Raw genomic sequence first — 17,556 nt, 5'->3', positions numbered from 1 at the left:
ACACACAACACACATATACATAATATACACAACGCACACACTACTCACATACATAATGCACAACACAAACATAAATAATATACACAGCACACAGGCACATAATATACACAATGCACACACATAATACACACACCACAAACATGCACAATATGCATAATACACACAGCACACACATACACAATACACACATACAATACACACACCACAAACATGCATAATATACGTAATATACACAGCACACAAATAAATAATATGCACAATACACACACATAATACACACACCACAATACACGCAAATAGACACAATACACACAATACGCACATCACAAATGTACACAATACACAAAGCGCACTTACATAACATACACAATACACACACAACACGAATACAGTACATCATATACGTAATGCACACAACACACCCCGCACATAATATACACAATACACACACACAACACACATACTATACACAATATACACACACAACACACATACTATACACAATATACACACACAACACACATACTATACACAATACACACACACAACACACATACTATACACAATATACACACACAACACACATACTATACACAATATACACACACAACACACATACTATACACAATATACACACACAACACACATACTATACACAATATACACACACAACACACATACTATACACAATATACACACACAACACACATACTATACACAATATACACACACAACACACATACTATACACAATATACACACACAACACACATACTATACACAATATACACACACAGCACACATAATATACACAATATACACACACAACACACATACTATACACAATATACACACACAACACACATACTATACACAATATACACACACAACACACATACTATACACAATATACACACACAACACACATACTATACACAATATACACACACAGCACACATAATATACACAATATACACACACAACACACATACTATACACAATATACACACACAACACACATACTATACACAATATACACACACAACACACATACTATACACAATATACACACACAACACACATAATATACACAATATACACACACAACACACATACTATACACAATACACACGGCACACATACTATACACAATATACACACACAACACACATACTATACACAATATACACACACAACACACATACTATACACAATACACACACACAACACACATACTATACACAATACACACACACAACACACATACTATACACAATACACACACACAGCACACATACTATACACAATACACACACACCCCGCACATAATATACACAATATACACACACAACACACATAATATACACAATATACACACACAACACACATACTATACACAATATACACACACAACACACATAATATACACAATATACACACACAACACACATAATATACACAATATACACACACAACACACATACTATACACAATACACACGGCACACATGCATAGTATACATAATACATACAACACGTGTAATATACATAACACACCCAAGACGTGTGCATAATATACATGACACAATACACAGAGCACGTGCGTACATTATACTGTGTTCATAATATATCATACGCAGCGTGTGCGCAAGATAGTAGGACACACCGGGGAGAGAGACACGGGGAGGGAGACACGGGGAGAGAGACACGGGGACACGGGGAGAGAGACACGGGGAGAGAGACACGGGGAGAGAGACATGGGGAGAGAGACATGGGGAGAGAGACACGGGGAGAGAGACACGAGACACGGGGAGAGAGACACGGGAAGAGAGACACGGGGAGAGAGACATGGGGAGAGAGACATGGGGAGAGAGACACGGGGAGAGAGACACGGGGAGAGAGACACGGGACACGGGGAGAGAGACACAGGGAGAGAGACACGGGACACAGGGAGAGAGACACGGGGAGGGAGACACGGGGAGAGAGACACGGGGAGTGAGAGACACGGGGTGAGAGACACGGGGTGAGAGACACGGGGTGAGAGACACGGGGAGTGAGAGACACGGGGAGAGAGACACGGGGAAAGAGACACGGGACACAGGGAGAGAGACACGGGGAGAGAGACACGGGGAGGGTGACACGGGACACAGGGAGAGAGAGACGGGGAGGGAGACACGGGGAGAGAGACACGGGGAGAGAGACACGAGGAGAGAGACACGGGGAGAGAGACACGGGACACAGGGAGAGAGACACGGGGAGGGAGACACGGGGAGAGAGACATGGGGAGAGAGACACGGGACACGGGGTGAGAGACACGGGGGGAGAGAGACACGGGGAGAGAGACACGGGACACGGGGAGAGAGACACAGGGAGAGAGACACGGGACACAGGGAGAGAGACACGGGGAGAGAGACACGGGGAGTGAGAGACACGGGGTGAGAGACACGGGGAGAGAGACACGGGGAGAGAGACACGGGGAGAGAGACACGGGGAGAGAGACACGGGGAGAGAGACACGGGGAGAGAGACACTGGGAGAGAGACACGGGACACAGGGAGAGAGACACAGGGAGAGAGACACGGGGAGGGAGACACGGGACACAGGGAGAGAGACACGGGGAGAGAGACACGAGGAGAGAGACACGGGGAGAGAGACACGGGACACAGGGAGAGAGACACGGGAAGGGAGACACGGGGAGAGAGACACGGGGAGAGAGACACGGGGAGGGAGACACGGGGAGGGAGACACGGGGAGGGAGACACAGGGAGGGAGACACTGAGAGAGAGACACGGGACACAGGGAGAGAGACACTGAGAGAGAGACACGGGAGACAGGGAGAGAGACACGGGGAGAGAGACACGGGGAGGGAGACACGGGGAGAAAAACACGGGGAGAGAGACACGGGGGGAGAGACACGGGGAGGGAGACACTGGGAGGGAGATTGGAAGAGACAGGGGGGGAGCGAGACGGGGTTGTCTGGGGGGGTAGGGATGTGGGTGAGGAGGGGGGGGGGGTAGACTGGGGTGGTGGTGGTGGCTGGAGAGGGGGTGCGTGGCAATGTTGATTGAAGGTGGGGGGGGGGTGTCTCTAATAATGGGGACGGTGCCTTCGTGCTTTAACTGGGCGTGGGGAGCGGTGGGTGTCGTGGTTAGGATAGCTCGAGGGGGTGGGGTGGGTGGTGGTGGTGGTGTGTGCGTTCTGGTTGGAGCGGTGGCGCAGTGGTTAGCGCGCTTCGCCACGAACCCGGCTGTAAGGGTTCGACTCACCGATTATCTGAACGGGTCCTGGGACCCATCATAGGTGCTCGCTAACAGCACTTGCCCCAACATTCACTATTGGGATACGCGTGTTGTATGATCCAGTCATATTGTTTTGTGGGTGGCTAGCACCACGCCCGGGCCGCCTTCGTCTCCCATAGTGGCGATGTTTGCACACCATTTGAGGCCGAGTCGACCTAGGGGGAGGCCCAGGACCGGTTCAGATAATCGCCACTGCTGTTGGTTGGCCGTGAGCGGGAATCGAACTCGGGCGTTCGTTAGCGCAGCGCAGCGCTAACCGCTGCACCACCGCTCCGCGCAAGCCGAGTCCACGTGCATCTCTCTACACACAGCGCGACGTTGTCGGCTGCCGTTGTAGCTTCGCTGCTGGTTGGCATCATCATCATCATCAGCAACAACAACAGCAGCAGCAAGCATCAGCACGTAGCCGTGGACCGCATAGCGGCGGTGCTGCTGCTGCTGATGATGATGATCGTCGCCGGCGGTGGTGGTGCTGCTGCTGTTGTGTGTGGGGGGTGGAGAGGAGAGAGAGGCGGGGCCCGCCCGGCCCGGCCTCGACCCCAAACAAAAGAGGCCGATCGCTGCATTTGTATCCCGCGCCGGGCGAGGCGCATGTGAACGCATGAACGGAGCCGTTCCCACGGCCGCTCCGGGCACAGACGCTCATGCAGCACCGCTCAACGGGACCTCTGTCAAGGCGTGTGTGGTGGGGGGTTGTGGTGGTGGTGGTGGTGGTGGTGGGGGGGGGTGGTGGTGGTGGCAGAGATGGGAGGCGAGGGAGAATAGAGAGGGATGAAGGGAGGGAGGTGTGGGGTGGAAAGATGGAGAGATGGACGGGCGGGCGGGCGAGCGATGGGATCAGTGGGTGGTGGTCGTGATGGTGAATATGAGATTGTCCAATAAACGTGGTCACGTTCAGTTATCGTAATATGGTTGTTATTGGTTATTGCTGTGTCAATATCTGGATGGAATTCATGGTGAATATGAAATTGTCAAATCGTGGACACATTCAAGCATATCGTTGTTGGTTAGTGCTGTTCCATTATCTGGCGGTAGTAATGGTGAATACGTAATGTGTCCAATCACAGTCAATCATTCAACGATAGTATTATTGTTATGACTGCCCCTTGCTGCGTCATCGTTATCTGTTGATGCAAGGGTATCGTCCAATAGGAATTGCGTTCAATCGCAGCACCATCATCCTCGTCATCGCTGTGAGCGACGGCATTTATCTGGCGGTGTTGGTGGCACATTCTGTTGGTCGTATAATTATGTTGTGTGATGTTGATGATGGTGGTGGCTGGCAAGAATCGCATGCAATCATTATCATTGTCATCATCATTATCATTGTCATCATCACTGTCATCATTATCTGGTGGCAGATAAATACCCTGTATATTTTTTGTAATGAATTCCAAAAGATGATGATGATGATGATTGAATGTGATTCCTCTGTAACGATGATGATGATGGTATCTGTCCGTCTCGGTGCTCATGAATGATAACGGTGGTGCGGACGTGTGCGATGTTCATTGCGGGTACAATGATTGATCGCTTTGCGTTATTGTGTTTCGTGAATGCCAGATGAAAACGATGGCTGAGACACCAATCGTGATTGAGGAATCACATTTAAGCATATTGATATTCACATTATCATCTCACATGGTGGTGGTGGTGGTGCCGCCCGCTTACGGCCAACACCAGTGACGATTATCTGAACCGGGCCTGGGCCTCCCCTAGGTCGACTCAGCCTCAAGTGAGTACCTGGTTCAGTGTGTAAACATAGCACCTAGGGGTTGGTTTTGGCCACCCACCCGCTAGTGTACTGTTCCGGCCTTCGTTGCTGTTTTGCTAACAGCACTTGACCCTACAGTCATCCAGGAGATGGTTGCGTCGTATCATCCAGTGGTATTGTCTCGTGAAATGAATGTCACTTAATAATCACAACTATTGCCGAGGCACAACTGTCATCGTTATGACGCATAGCCCCCATTCTTTATAACATCGGTGGTGGTGGTGGTGATTGTGGTGATGATGACTCATGATGGTGGTGGTATAAGTGGTGGTGTTGAGGATGATGCTGATGATGATCCGAATGATCGTGGGAATATGATGGTGATGATCAGGATAGTGGTGATTGTGTGGTCGTGGTGGTGGTCACGATGTAGGTGGCAGCATCTCTGTAATGGGAATAGACGACTGCTGGGGATTATGATGCTGGTGTTACTGGTCATATTGATGATGATGATGATACTGGTGATGATGATGATGCTGGAGATGGTGACGCTGGTGATGCTGCTGCTGATGGTGATGCTGGTGATGTTGCTGGTGATGATGATGATGGTGATGATGCTGGTGATGATGATGATGATGCTGGTGATGCTGGTGATGATGATGCTGGTGATGCTGGTGATGATGATGGTGGTAATGATGCTGCTGCTGATGGTGATGCTGGTGATGGTGATGCTGCTGGTGATGATGCTGGTGATGGTGGTGCTGGTGATGATGGCGGTGATGGTGGTTGGTGGTGATGAGGTGGGAGGGTTTGGGGTTAAGGGGGGGGGTGGGTGGGTGGGGGGCTCTGGTGACACCACGTCTCTCTCTCTCTCTCCCGGCATTGTTCCCGACTTCGCGTCGCCTATTCCTGACACTGCCCGTGAGCCAGAGCCCGGGGTTTTGTTTGGGATGGCCGAAGCGAGTGTGTCTGTGCGCGTGTCTGTGCGCGTGTCTGTGCGTGTGTCTGTGCGCGTGTCTGTGCGCGTGTCTGTGCGTGTGTCTGTGCGTGTGTCTGTGCGCGTGTCTGTGCGTGCCTGTGGGTGTGTGCGTGTGTCTGTGCGCGTGTCTGTGCGTGTGTCTGTGCGCGTGTCTGTGCGTGTGTCTGTGCGCGTGTCTGTGCGTGTGTCTGTGCGTGTGTCTGTGCGCGTGTCTGTGCGTGTGTCTGTGCGCGTGTCTGTGCGTGCCTGTGGGTGTGTGCGCGTGTCTGTGCGCGTGTCTGTGCGTGCCTGTGGGTGTGTTCGCGTGTCTGTGCGCGTGTCTGTCTCTGTGCGTGTGTCTGTGCGTGCCTGTGGGTGTGTGCGCGTGTCTGTGCGCGTGTCTGTGCGTGCCTGTGGGTGTGTTCGCGTGTCTGTGCGCGTGTCTGTCTCTGTGCGTGTGTCTGTGCGTGCCTGTGGGTGTGTGCGCGTGTCTGTGCGCGTGTCTGTGCGTGCCTGTGGGTGTGTGCGCGTCTGTGCGCGTGTCTGTGCGATCCTGTGCGTGTGTCTGTGCGTGTCTGTGGGTGTGTGCGTGTGTCTGTACGTGTGTCTGTGCGTGTGTCTGTGCGATTGTCTGTGCGCTTGTCTGTGCGCGTCTGTGCGCGTGTCTGTGCGTGTGTCTGCGATCCTGTGCGTGTGTCTGTGCGTGCCTGTGGGTGTGTGCGTGTGTCTGCGCGTGTGTCTGTGCGTGTGTCTGTGCGTGTGTCTTTTGTCCGTGTGTGTGTGTGTGGCTGTGTGTGCTCGCTAACAGCACTTCCCCCCCCCCCCCAAAAGTCTGCGAAGGCTATATGGGGGATCTTTGTCGGTGTGTCTGTGCATGTGTGTGGTTGTCTTTGTTTTGTGCCTGTGCGTTTGTGTCTGTGAGCGAGAGAGTGTGCGTGTGTGTGCGTGTGTGTGCGTGTGAGAGCAGTCGTGTGGGGAGCGGCAGTCTGCTGGTTGGCGACCTGCACATCGAACCCGGCGACCCGAGTTCGATTCCCGCTCACGCCACGGCCAGTGGCGATTATCTTAACCGGTCCTAAGCCTCCCCCTGGGGTCGACTTACCCTTAAATGAGTACCCGGTGCCTTGCGAATTGAACACCACCAATGGGGAGACAAAAGCGGCCGGGCGTGGTGTTGGCCATCCACCCCCTCGTATCCTGTGCCGGCCTTCGTTGATGCTCGCTAACAGCACTTGCCCCAACAGCATGTTGAAGGCTATACGGCGGACCATTGTCTTTTGTGTTTGTTTCCCCATATTCTGCCCACTGTGTGTGTGTGTTTCTCTGAGCCTGACTGCACCACTGGGTGGGTTCCGCAGGATTGGAAGGATTCCCGGATATGTCCTCGTGCTTGGAAGAAGAGGGGGGGGGCGTACTCTGTGCCAGGAGCGGTCCCAGCAAGGATTATTCTGCATCGCGCACTCGCCACGCAGCACCTTGAGGGAGAGGCTTGCGTAGCCTCGATGTGGCTTCAGACCGTGGCGATCCTGCACGGAAGCCATATTCTCTGTCCGTCTGCTACAGCAGAGGAGCAGAGAATGTTACCAGGACCTACATCTGAGCTTTATTGACCTGGTCAAGGCCTATGATGCCATCAATAGGCCATTGCTCTGGGTTGTTGTTCGTGCTTTCGGAGACCCCAGACTCTCTGCTCACAATCATTAAGGACCTTCACGATGGTTGGCAGGCTCGGGTAAAGCTGCGTTGACGCGAGTCGGAGCCATTCCCTGTTCACCTTGGGGTACGACTGGGATGTCCTCTGGCACCGACATTATTTGACATCTTCTTTGACCGCATAGTTCGAGAAGCTTTCCATGGCTGCACCGGAGGAATTCCATCTGGTGCAGATAGATACAATGGGAGGCTGATCGATGCGGTCAATGGATGGCTCCCTATTGGTCAAGCATGTACGCTGATTATGTGGTAATTGCCAGAGGTGGGACAAAGTCATTGTTATGCAAGTCACAAGTAAGTCTCAAGTCTTTGCTCTCGAGTCCCGAGTCAAGTCGAGTCAAAGATGAGGCAAGTCCAAGTCGAGTCTGAAGTCATCAAAATCATGACTCGAGTCTGACTCGAGTCCAAGTCGCATGACTCGAGTCCACACCTCTGGTACTAATTGCTGCTCGCTCTGAGAAGCATTTGGAGTCTCTACTGCTGAGCCTGAAGTGTGTTGCTAATAGATGGGACATTGCCATCAGTCTCACACAAATACAAAGCGCCTGCCTGGGTCTGTTGTGCCATCGAACACTCCACCCTGTCAACTTCCCGTGAGCGATGGGGCAGTTTGTCGACAGAGTGAAGGAGTTCCCTACCTGAGGCAGTGTGCCTATGACCAGCTCCGGTTGGCAGTGGAAGTCAAGCGGCATTATCTTTTCATTGGCTGCGGTAACGCTGTGTGGAAAGCTACCTTGGCCTGTCGCTCCGGTGCGAAGCTCCGGGTCTTCTTGGCTCCAGTTTTAGCCTCTACCCCCACGATGCTTTGCAAAATGTCGACCCCTTTAAAGGTGCACACCCTCTCTGCTGATTTGAAACATCCTGAGCGAGCGTGTCTGAGCGGGGGCTCTACGCTGCGCTGCAATACACTCGCTGCGAATCTTTGTGGACGGATTGGACATTGAGCTTTAGACGAAGCTACGCAACCGCCCCTTCCTGGGTTCGATTCCCGTTCCAGGTGCCTTTCTGCGTGGATGTCGGTGTGTGTTGTCTCCCCCGATTCCGCGTGGGATTTCTTCCAGGTTCTCCGGTTTCTCCCTCCCATGGCGAACAAAGAACCACCCTCCGCCCGCTCGCTCCCGACATACGATGCAACTGTTATTTATCCAGAACGTCCCAATGCTCAAGAGTGTTCATAATCACCGTTTTTGGTTTTAGATCGCGTTATTTATAAATGTGTCGTAACCCTCCACCACCCGACACGGCCAATCAGTAAAAAAGTGTCACGTTGACAAAAGACAAATAGTTCACTGCTTTAGCCCACCGGTGTGTTGAAGCGTGAAACCACAACATTTACAATCTGGCGAATTTCCCGATGATGCTGGATGCAATTACCAGCGAAACGTCGTACTCAAATTGTAAATGTTGTGGTTTCACGCTTCAACACACCGGTGGGCTAAAGTAGTGAACTATTTGTCTTTTGTCAACGTGACACTTTTTTATTGATTGGCCGTGTCAGGTGGTGGAGGGTTACGACACATTTATAAATAACGCGATCTAAACCCAAAAACTGTGATTATGAATAATATTGGTCGCGAAAGCCTACGTGTTAAACTGCTCAAGAGTGTACCTACAAACAAGGTAGGCCCTGAATAATATCCAGGGCCTACCTTGGCTCCTCCCACCCTCAACCAGTATATATATATACAAGGACTCATCTTCTTGGTTCTTTCGGTAAAGTCACGTAGAAGGGAAGTAATAAAATAATAAAAATAAAACATTATAAACATAATAAAATCATTCTCACGACGTTTCGGCCACAACGCAAGCAGCCGTCCTCAGGTGGAGAACAGGTCCGTCAAGTAGACAGAGTCTGAATGGCACGCTCCAGGCTTGGAGCGACTCCAACGCAGAAAGGCACCTGGAACGGGAGCGACTCCAAGCCTGGAGCGTGCCATTCAGTCTCTGTCTACTTGACGGACCTGTTCTTCACCTGAGGACGGCTGCTTGCGTTGTGGCCGAAACGCCGAGAGAATTGTATTTTATTATGTTTTATTTGTATTATTTGTATTACTTCCCTTCTACGTGACTTTACCGAAAGAACCAAGAAGATAAATCCCCGCAGTCACGAAAGCTTTAAATCGAAATATACAAGGACTGTTTTCTTGGAATTTCTCTCACTTGATACAGCTATCGTGCTGTGACGGTTGCACATGAAGACGGAAGCTTGTGTTGCCTCCGAAACGTCGTGATTTTTATTTTATTTTTATTTTACTTTTATTAATTTTAATTTTAATTTTTTACCTACGTGACTTTACCGAAAAAACCTAAGAATATACCTACAAACAATGTAATTGGGATGACACGCACGCGCACACAGCAGCGACATTTGCTCCCCCCTCCCCCTTCCCCTACTGCGAAAACATGGCAGGACCCTCTTCAATCCGAGCCTTGAGACTCGGCGAGGCTTTCATCGGTAAACAAACGTGATGATGATGGTAACAATGCACGTTGGACTTCTTTCGCACCGTACGTAGCCAACCGTGCGAATTGGAGGTGCCCGATTAGCCTCGTCTGCTCACGATGAGCAGAAGAGGCCGCGGTGGCTAGATGTTGACTACCTCGCCTGGTATACAGAAGGTCGTGGGTTTGATCCCGACCCTGACGCCTGCTGTATATTTGGAGTCTGCGTGTCTCTCTCTCATAATCACGGTGGCTAGGAGATGTTGACTACCTCGCCTGGTATGCAGGAGGTCGTGGGTTCGATCCCGACCCTGACGCCTGCTGCTGTATATTTGGAGTCTGCATGTCTTTCTCTTCATCATCATCATCATCATCACGGTGGCTAGGATATGTTAACTACCTCGCCTGGTATACAGGAGGTCGTGGGTTCGATCCGGAACCTGACGTCTGCTGTAAATTCGGAGTTTGCGTGTCTCTCTCTCAACGTGACCACGTGGATTTTTCTCCGGGTCCTCCGATTCCCCCCCTCCCGCACCTCCGCATTTAGAATCAACGTCACGCGTTTATTTAGAGAGTATGTGGCTACTGCTAGAAATGTCCACGTGACGATGACGAGTCACTTCGTTGAGCTTTCATTTGTGACGGCCCAAAGTCGCTTCTGAACAAGAGCTGCTCTAGAGCCCAGCGGGGCCTTAAAATAAAATTAAAAAAATAGTTAAGACCAGCTCTGTGCCTACTAAAGCCGACGGCGATGGTGCAATGAACGTCACGTTAACGTTCGTGACGATGTTGTCCATCTCTCCCGCTGTGTGCGTAGTCGCCAGTCGTGTTCTACGCTCGTCTCGCTCGTCCCCATTTAAAGAGCGACGTTGCTTCTCGCGGTGGTTCGCCGTGAATGTTACGGACACGGGGAGAGCAAAACAGGCGATCGCGAGAGTCCAATGTGAATCTATGAACGCGCGGCTCGCATGAAAGGGGGTCCCCCCGTAAAGGGAAAAGGACGCCTCGGAAGGTCTTTTGAAGGAACTCGGGTTGCATGAGGATGAGAGAGATGTTTAGAGACGGATCAGAGACAGAGAGAGCACGGAGAGAAAGAGAAAGGAGGTGGGGGGAAGAGAGATAATACTCGTACGGACGGGGCGTCGTTCGTCTCGCACTCTCTGAAATTCACTCAACATCTAATTGCGTTGTTGTGACTCGCAGATGGCAGTGAAGCGGCGGTCGCTGCGCTGTTTGTTTTCTCCGTTAAACGTGGGGGGGGGAGGTCACACCGTTCTCCAAGTTAACTTAAAAACATTTTTCTTGGTTCTTTCGGTAAAGTCACGTAGAAGGGAAATAATAAAAGAATACAAATAAAACATAATAAAATAATTCTCACGACGTTTCGGCCACAACGCAAGCAGCCGTCTTCAGGTGAAGAACAGGGCTGTCATTCAGACGCTGTCTTTCCGACAGACCTGTTCTTCACCTGAGGACGGCTGCTTGCGTTGTGGCCGAAACATCGTGAGAATTATTTTATTGTTTTATTATTATTTTATTATTTACCTTCTACGTGACTTTACCGAAAGAACCAAGAAGATGAATCCCTGCAGTCACGAAAGCTTTAAATCGAAATTTTACTTTAAAAAGGTAACAATTTGAAAAGTCGATTTTTGTTTTTGGTTGCGTAACTTTGATTTATGTTCTGCTCATTGTGCTGATTTTGAGTCTAGGGCCCTGCACATATTTAGGCAATGCGTCGAACAAACCAATAAAAACATATTGCAGTGCATCAACAGCGATGTTTTAAGGGAACGCATTAACGTGCCTCGCCCTGCTGATGAGACGGGGCAAGGTCAAACACCGGTGTAGGCCTGGGAAGGTTTCTCAACAAATTCTGTTGGAAAGCATTGGTCGTGGGGACGTCCATTTCGGTCACGGCCACGGCTCTGACTCCCTCCCTCCCTCCCCCCTCCCCACCTTCACCAAACACGCGTTGGACAAGCGTGGTGAAGTATGGTCAAACAACCCCCCCCCCCCAGGCCCATAATAGGTCAGTCGGGCTCTTGAATGTTTCGTTTTAATTAGAGAATTTTGAGATAATTCGAACAAAACAATTGCGAACAAATGTCAGCCGTAGATTCCTTTAGACGCCTGACTGTTTTTTTTTAACTCGCAAAGCAACGCGATCACAACGGTGTCACATCTGCGCAGCTGGCAGATCACACGCGAGCCTGGCTCTGCTGATGAGACACTGAATATCGAAACCGGTTCAGCAGTTTTTTTTATTGCTCATGGAATGGATAAACAAAAGACGTGTCGTTTTTTTGTTTCTTTACGTACATGATGATGGGAAGGAAGAGGACGTTCCTGCCGAGTTATTTAATTTCTGATTACTATAGCGGCCTCTAGCGGCTGATGGGGGTGTCATGGTTGGAGCGCTGCGCTACGAACCTCGCCACCCGAGTTCGATTCCCGCTCACGGCCAACGCCAGCGACGATTATCTGAGCCGGTGTTGGGCCTGTTGAGTACCTGGTGCGGTGTGTAAAACATCGCCACTGGGGAGACAAAGGCGGTCGGGCGTGGTGCTGGCCACCCACCCCCTCGAGTGCCTTCATCGGTGCTCACTAACAGCACTTGCCCCAACAGTCTGTTAGGGCTATACGGGGGATCTTTGCCTTATTTAACAATACCGTGCCGTAATACTGGACTCTAAACGAGGAACCGATTCGTATGAACATCGATTCGACAACGGGTATCTCGTAGGCTGAAGAAGTGATATCAATCGACGACTATCGATCCGTTTCTCTCGATTTTTGAATGGGCGTTGTTGGCGTTGGCTTTGCATGCGCCTCTATTAGAACCCACTACGGCAATTCAACACGCGCGCTCCTGTGCACCGCCCGCTCTATTCGAGACATTACGGCCCCACGCGGTCGGTATTTAAATTACGTCACCCACCAGCTCATCAGATCGTCCGGATTATAAGACGCAAGCCCCCTCCAAGCGCAGGTGAGCCCGGGTGTTGATGGAGTTAACTCGCACAGGCAGTAGACCTACCAACTACCCACACTATCGGTGCTGTTAGCGAGCTCCTATGAAGGCCGGCACGGCACACGAGGGGGGTGGGTGGGTGGCCAGTACCCACGCCCGACCGCCTTTGTCTCCCCCAGTGGCGATGTGTTTTACACACGACGCGCCAGGCACTCGTTTGCGGCTGAGTCGAGCGAGTTGGGAGGCCCCAGGACCGGTTCGGATTAATCGTCGCCGGCGTTGGCCGTGAGCGGGAATCGAACTCGGGTCGCCGGGTTTCGTGGCGCGGCGCGCTGACCGCTCCACCACCGCTCCCGACAAAGACAAAGATCCCCCTATAGCCTTAACAGGCTGTTGGGACAAGTGCTGTTAGCGAGTAGCACCCTATGAAGGCCAGGGGTAACACACACAGACACTAACACACACACACACCAATACTAACACAGCCGCCATTCGCCACTAAGTGACGGTGACGTCACCACGGCGCCTGTGCCAGGCTAGGTGCACCTGAGGCTACTACCACGTGAAGTGTCGAAGGCTCGCTGCTGATCGGAGTTCTCGGGACAGACCCAGCAGGTGCCATGGGGTTGGCCGACTGAGACGACCGGTAGATGCACCACCGGCTGTTATACCCCCCCTCCCCCTACTGTGCCAACTTTGCCGTATTTTATCCGCCCGGCGCTCCGCTCGTTGTTGTGAGCGTCGCTCCTCTTTGACCCCTCTGTTATTGCTGGAGGAGCGACTGCCTCCCAACTGCTCAGCAGCAGCAATAGCAGCAACAGCATAAGCCACAGCAGTAGCAATAGCAGCAGTAGTAGCAATAGCAGCAGCAATAGCAGCAGCAGTAGTACCAGTAGCAGTAGTAGCAGTAGCAATAGCAGTAGTAAGCAATAGCAGTAGTAAGCAATAGCAGTAGTAAGCAGCAGCAGTAGCAATAGCAGCAGCAGTAGCAATAGCAGCAGCAATAGCAGCAGCAGTAGCACTAGCAGCAGCAGTAGCAATAGCAGTAGTAAGCAATAGCAGTAGTAAGCAGCAGCAGTAGCAATAGCAGCAGCAATAGCAGCAGCAGTAGTATCAGTAGCAGCAGCAGTAGTAGCAGCAGCAGTAGCAACAGTAGCACAAGCCGCAGTAGCAGCAGCAGGACCTGCAGCAGTAGCACCAGCAGCAATAGCACCAGCAGCAGTAGCAGCAGCAGCAGTAGCACCAGCAGCAGTAGCAGCAGCAGCAGTAGCAGCAGCAGGAGCTGCAGCAGTAGCAGCAGCAGCAGTAGCACCAGCAGCAATAGCACCAGCAGGAGCTGCAGCAGTAGCAGCAGCAGCAGTAGCACCAGCAGCAGTAGCACCAGCAGCAGTAGCAGCAGCAGTAGCAGCAGCAGCAGTAGCACCAGCAGCAGTAGCAGCAGCAGTAGCAGCAGCAGCAGCAGCAGTAGCACCAGCAGCAGTAGCACCAGCAGCAGTAGCACCAGCAGCAGTAGCACCAGCAGGAGCTGCAGCACCAGCAGCACCAGCAGCAGTAGCACCAGCAGCAGTAGCACCAGCAGCAGTAGCGTCCTTCACGAGCCTCCTCCACAGAAGGCTGATCTTGCCCACCGCTAACAGACCCACAGAGAGGCACAACACAAAGACAACCGCAGGCGGACACAGCCACACAGACACCCCCCCCCCCCAGGCATATCGCCTTTTTAAACTCCACTTTTGGGGGGGCAAGCGATGGCTGTGTGGCTTTGCCTCCCGTACGCAACCTCCATAAGCCCGGCGGTGACTTGACAAGTTGTGGATCTCATTGTAATCCGGCGCTCCCGTCGTCGTGGTGGTGGTGGTGTTGTCGATTTGCAGGCTCGCGAGAGGTTTGGCGACTGCGTGTGGAGAGAGGTCCTCATCCAGCGGTGGATCGATCGAGGCGCACGGACGAATCGCCCCGGGTGAGATCTCCCACGGGAGCCGTGCAGACTTAAGGGTTCGCCGGCCGGCACCACGGACGGTCATCCTTTGCCTCCCCGGCGAATGCTGGTTTTAAAGGCCGAGTCGACCTAGGGGAAGGCCGAGGACCGGTTCAGGTCATCGCCAGCGGTGGAGGTTGGTGGGCGTGGGCGCGAGTGGAACTCGGCTGGTCGGAATCGTGGCGCAGCGTTGCGCTGACCGCTCATACACACGTAGACAAACACACACACACACGCAGACAGACACATACACACATGCAGACAAACACACACACACGCAGACAGACACATACACACATGCAGACAAACACACACACACGCAGACAGACACATACACACATGCAGACAAACACATACACACATGCAGACAAACACACACACATGCAGACAAACACATACACACGCAGATATGCAACACACACACAGACACACACCACACACACAGACACACACCACACACACAGACACACACCACACACACAGACACACCACACACACACAGATACACCACACACACAGACACACCACACACACAGACACACCACACACACAGACACACCACACACATCACACACACAGCACACAGAAACACACCACACAGACACACCACACAGACACACACCACACAGACACACACCACACAGACACACACCACACAGACACACACCACATAGACACACACCACACACACAGACACATACACAGACACACAAACGGACACCACACACACAGACACACACCACACACACAGACACACACCACACACACAGACACACAAACAGACACCACACACACACCACACACACAGACACACACCACACACAGACACACACAACAAAGACAAAGACACACACAGACACCCACCCCACAGACACACACACAGACACACACACAGACACACACCACACAGACACACACCACACAGACACACACCACACAGACACACACCACACACACAGACACACACCACATACAGACACACACACAGACTCACACACACACAGACACATTACACACAGACACACACACACAGACACACCACACACAGACACACCACACACACACACAGACACACACACAGACACCCACATACATGCACTCACACACACAGACACACCACACACAGACACACACACAGACACACCACACACAGACACACACCACACAGACACACACACACACAGACACACACTACACAGACACGCACACAGACACGCACACAGACACGCACACACACACACCACACACACACACAGATACACAGACACACACATTACACACAGACACACCACACACACATACACACGCACACACAGACACACCACACACGCGCAGCATCAAGCCTTTTTCTCACCCCTAAACACAATTGACCATTGACGGGGGGGGGGGGGGTAGTGGGGGGGGCTAACGCAATTAATGCCCCCCCCCCCCACTCGACCAGCTACCCTCCCCCTCAAACAGAAGTATCCGTCAAGACAGACAGAGCACACATACTGTCCATCTGCTTGACCAAAGGCTGTCTGGCCTTTATGTTAATTCTCTCGCGTTTAGCATAGAGAGATTCTCGCTCCAGCCTAAGGCGCAGTAAATCCTCGCGTCTCTGCGCGCGCGCTCGCTCGGTCGCGTGTGTGGTGTAGGGGTTGTGTGTGGTGTGTGTGTGGTGTTGGGGTGTGTGTGGTCTGGGGTGTGTGGGTTGTGTGTGTGTGGTGTTTGTGTGGTGTGGTGTGTGTGGTGTGGTTTGGTGTATGTGTGTGGTGTAAGGTGTGTGTGGGGGGTGTTTGTGTGTGGGGGGTGTTTGTGTGTGTGTGGTGTGTGTGTGTCGTGGTGTGCGTGTGTGGTGTGTGTGGGTGGTGTATGTGGGTGTGGTGTGTGTGTGTGGTGTGCAGAGCAGAGGGGGGGGGGGACCCGGGGAGGGATGGAATGGAGGGGGTGGGGTGGATGAAGGGGCTATTGGGGTGGAGGAGGCGGGGGGCGGACGGTCTAATGGAGGATGGGAGGGGGGGGCCCCTCATTGTTTGACCCAAAAAACGAGGATCTGGGTTCACGTTTACCCCAAAAGAATCGCGCGTTTTTTATTAATTCGGCGGTGGGGGGAGGAGGGGGGTGGGGGTTGGGAATCTTCGGCAGAACGGAGCTGCCATCCGGGAGGGACGAATGTTCCGAGTCGGATCTCCCGCCGCGGCAGCCGTAACAAATGGTGCACGTTCAGTCCTTCACATCCTACGCGGCCGTGGTGGTAGATGCGCGTACGTCGACAGAGTGTGCATCGGCTGGCCCACGCGTGGTCGGTGTGGGTGACGTGTGGGTGACGTGTGTGGGCTACTCGGCAGAGGTCGCAAACGGGTTTTGATTCCTTACCCGTACCCGTACCCGGCCGCACCAGGGTCGCAAATGGGTACCCGTACCCGGCCGGGTACAGGTAGCCGTATCCTACCCGTACCCTACCCGAAATGAGTGACAAACGGTTACTCACCAGTGACT

At 52.3% G+C, this 17,556-nt stretch overlaps 1 long non-coding RNA gene across 5 annotated transcripts in view; it reads left to right on the top strand.

Annotated features, from left to right (window-relative positions):
* Positions 1–17,556, top strand: part of LOC144734895 (uncharacterized) — a 142,028-nt gene that overhangs the window by 81,904 nt on the left and 42,568 nt on the right. For 4 of the 5 annotated variants that reach the window (XR_013588561.1, XR_013588560.1, XR_013588563.1 and 1 more), the window contains exon 4: positions 14,972–15,057. This is a non-coding gene — a long non-coding RNA (uncharacterized LOC144734895). Of the gene's footprint in view, positions 1–12,644; positions 13,116–14,971; positions 15,058–17,556 lie in introns of those variants that run through there. The other variant, XR_013588564.1, reaches the window with a different exon arrangement.

Source organism: Lampetra planeri, chromosome 53, assembly GCF_965212315.1.
Source record: "Lampetra planeri chromosome 53, kcLamPlan1.2.h2, whole genome shotgun sequence".
NCBI classification, from domain to species: domain Eukaryota; kingdom Metazoa; phylum Chordata; class Hyperoartia; order Petromyzontiformes; family Petromyzontidae; genus Lampetra; species Lampetra planeri.
Note: the sequence above shows the minus strand (reverse complement) of the source record. Positions and strands in the feature narration are given on the sequence as shown.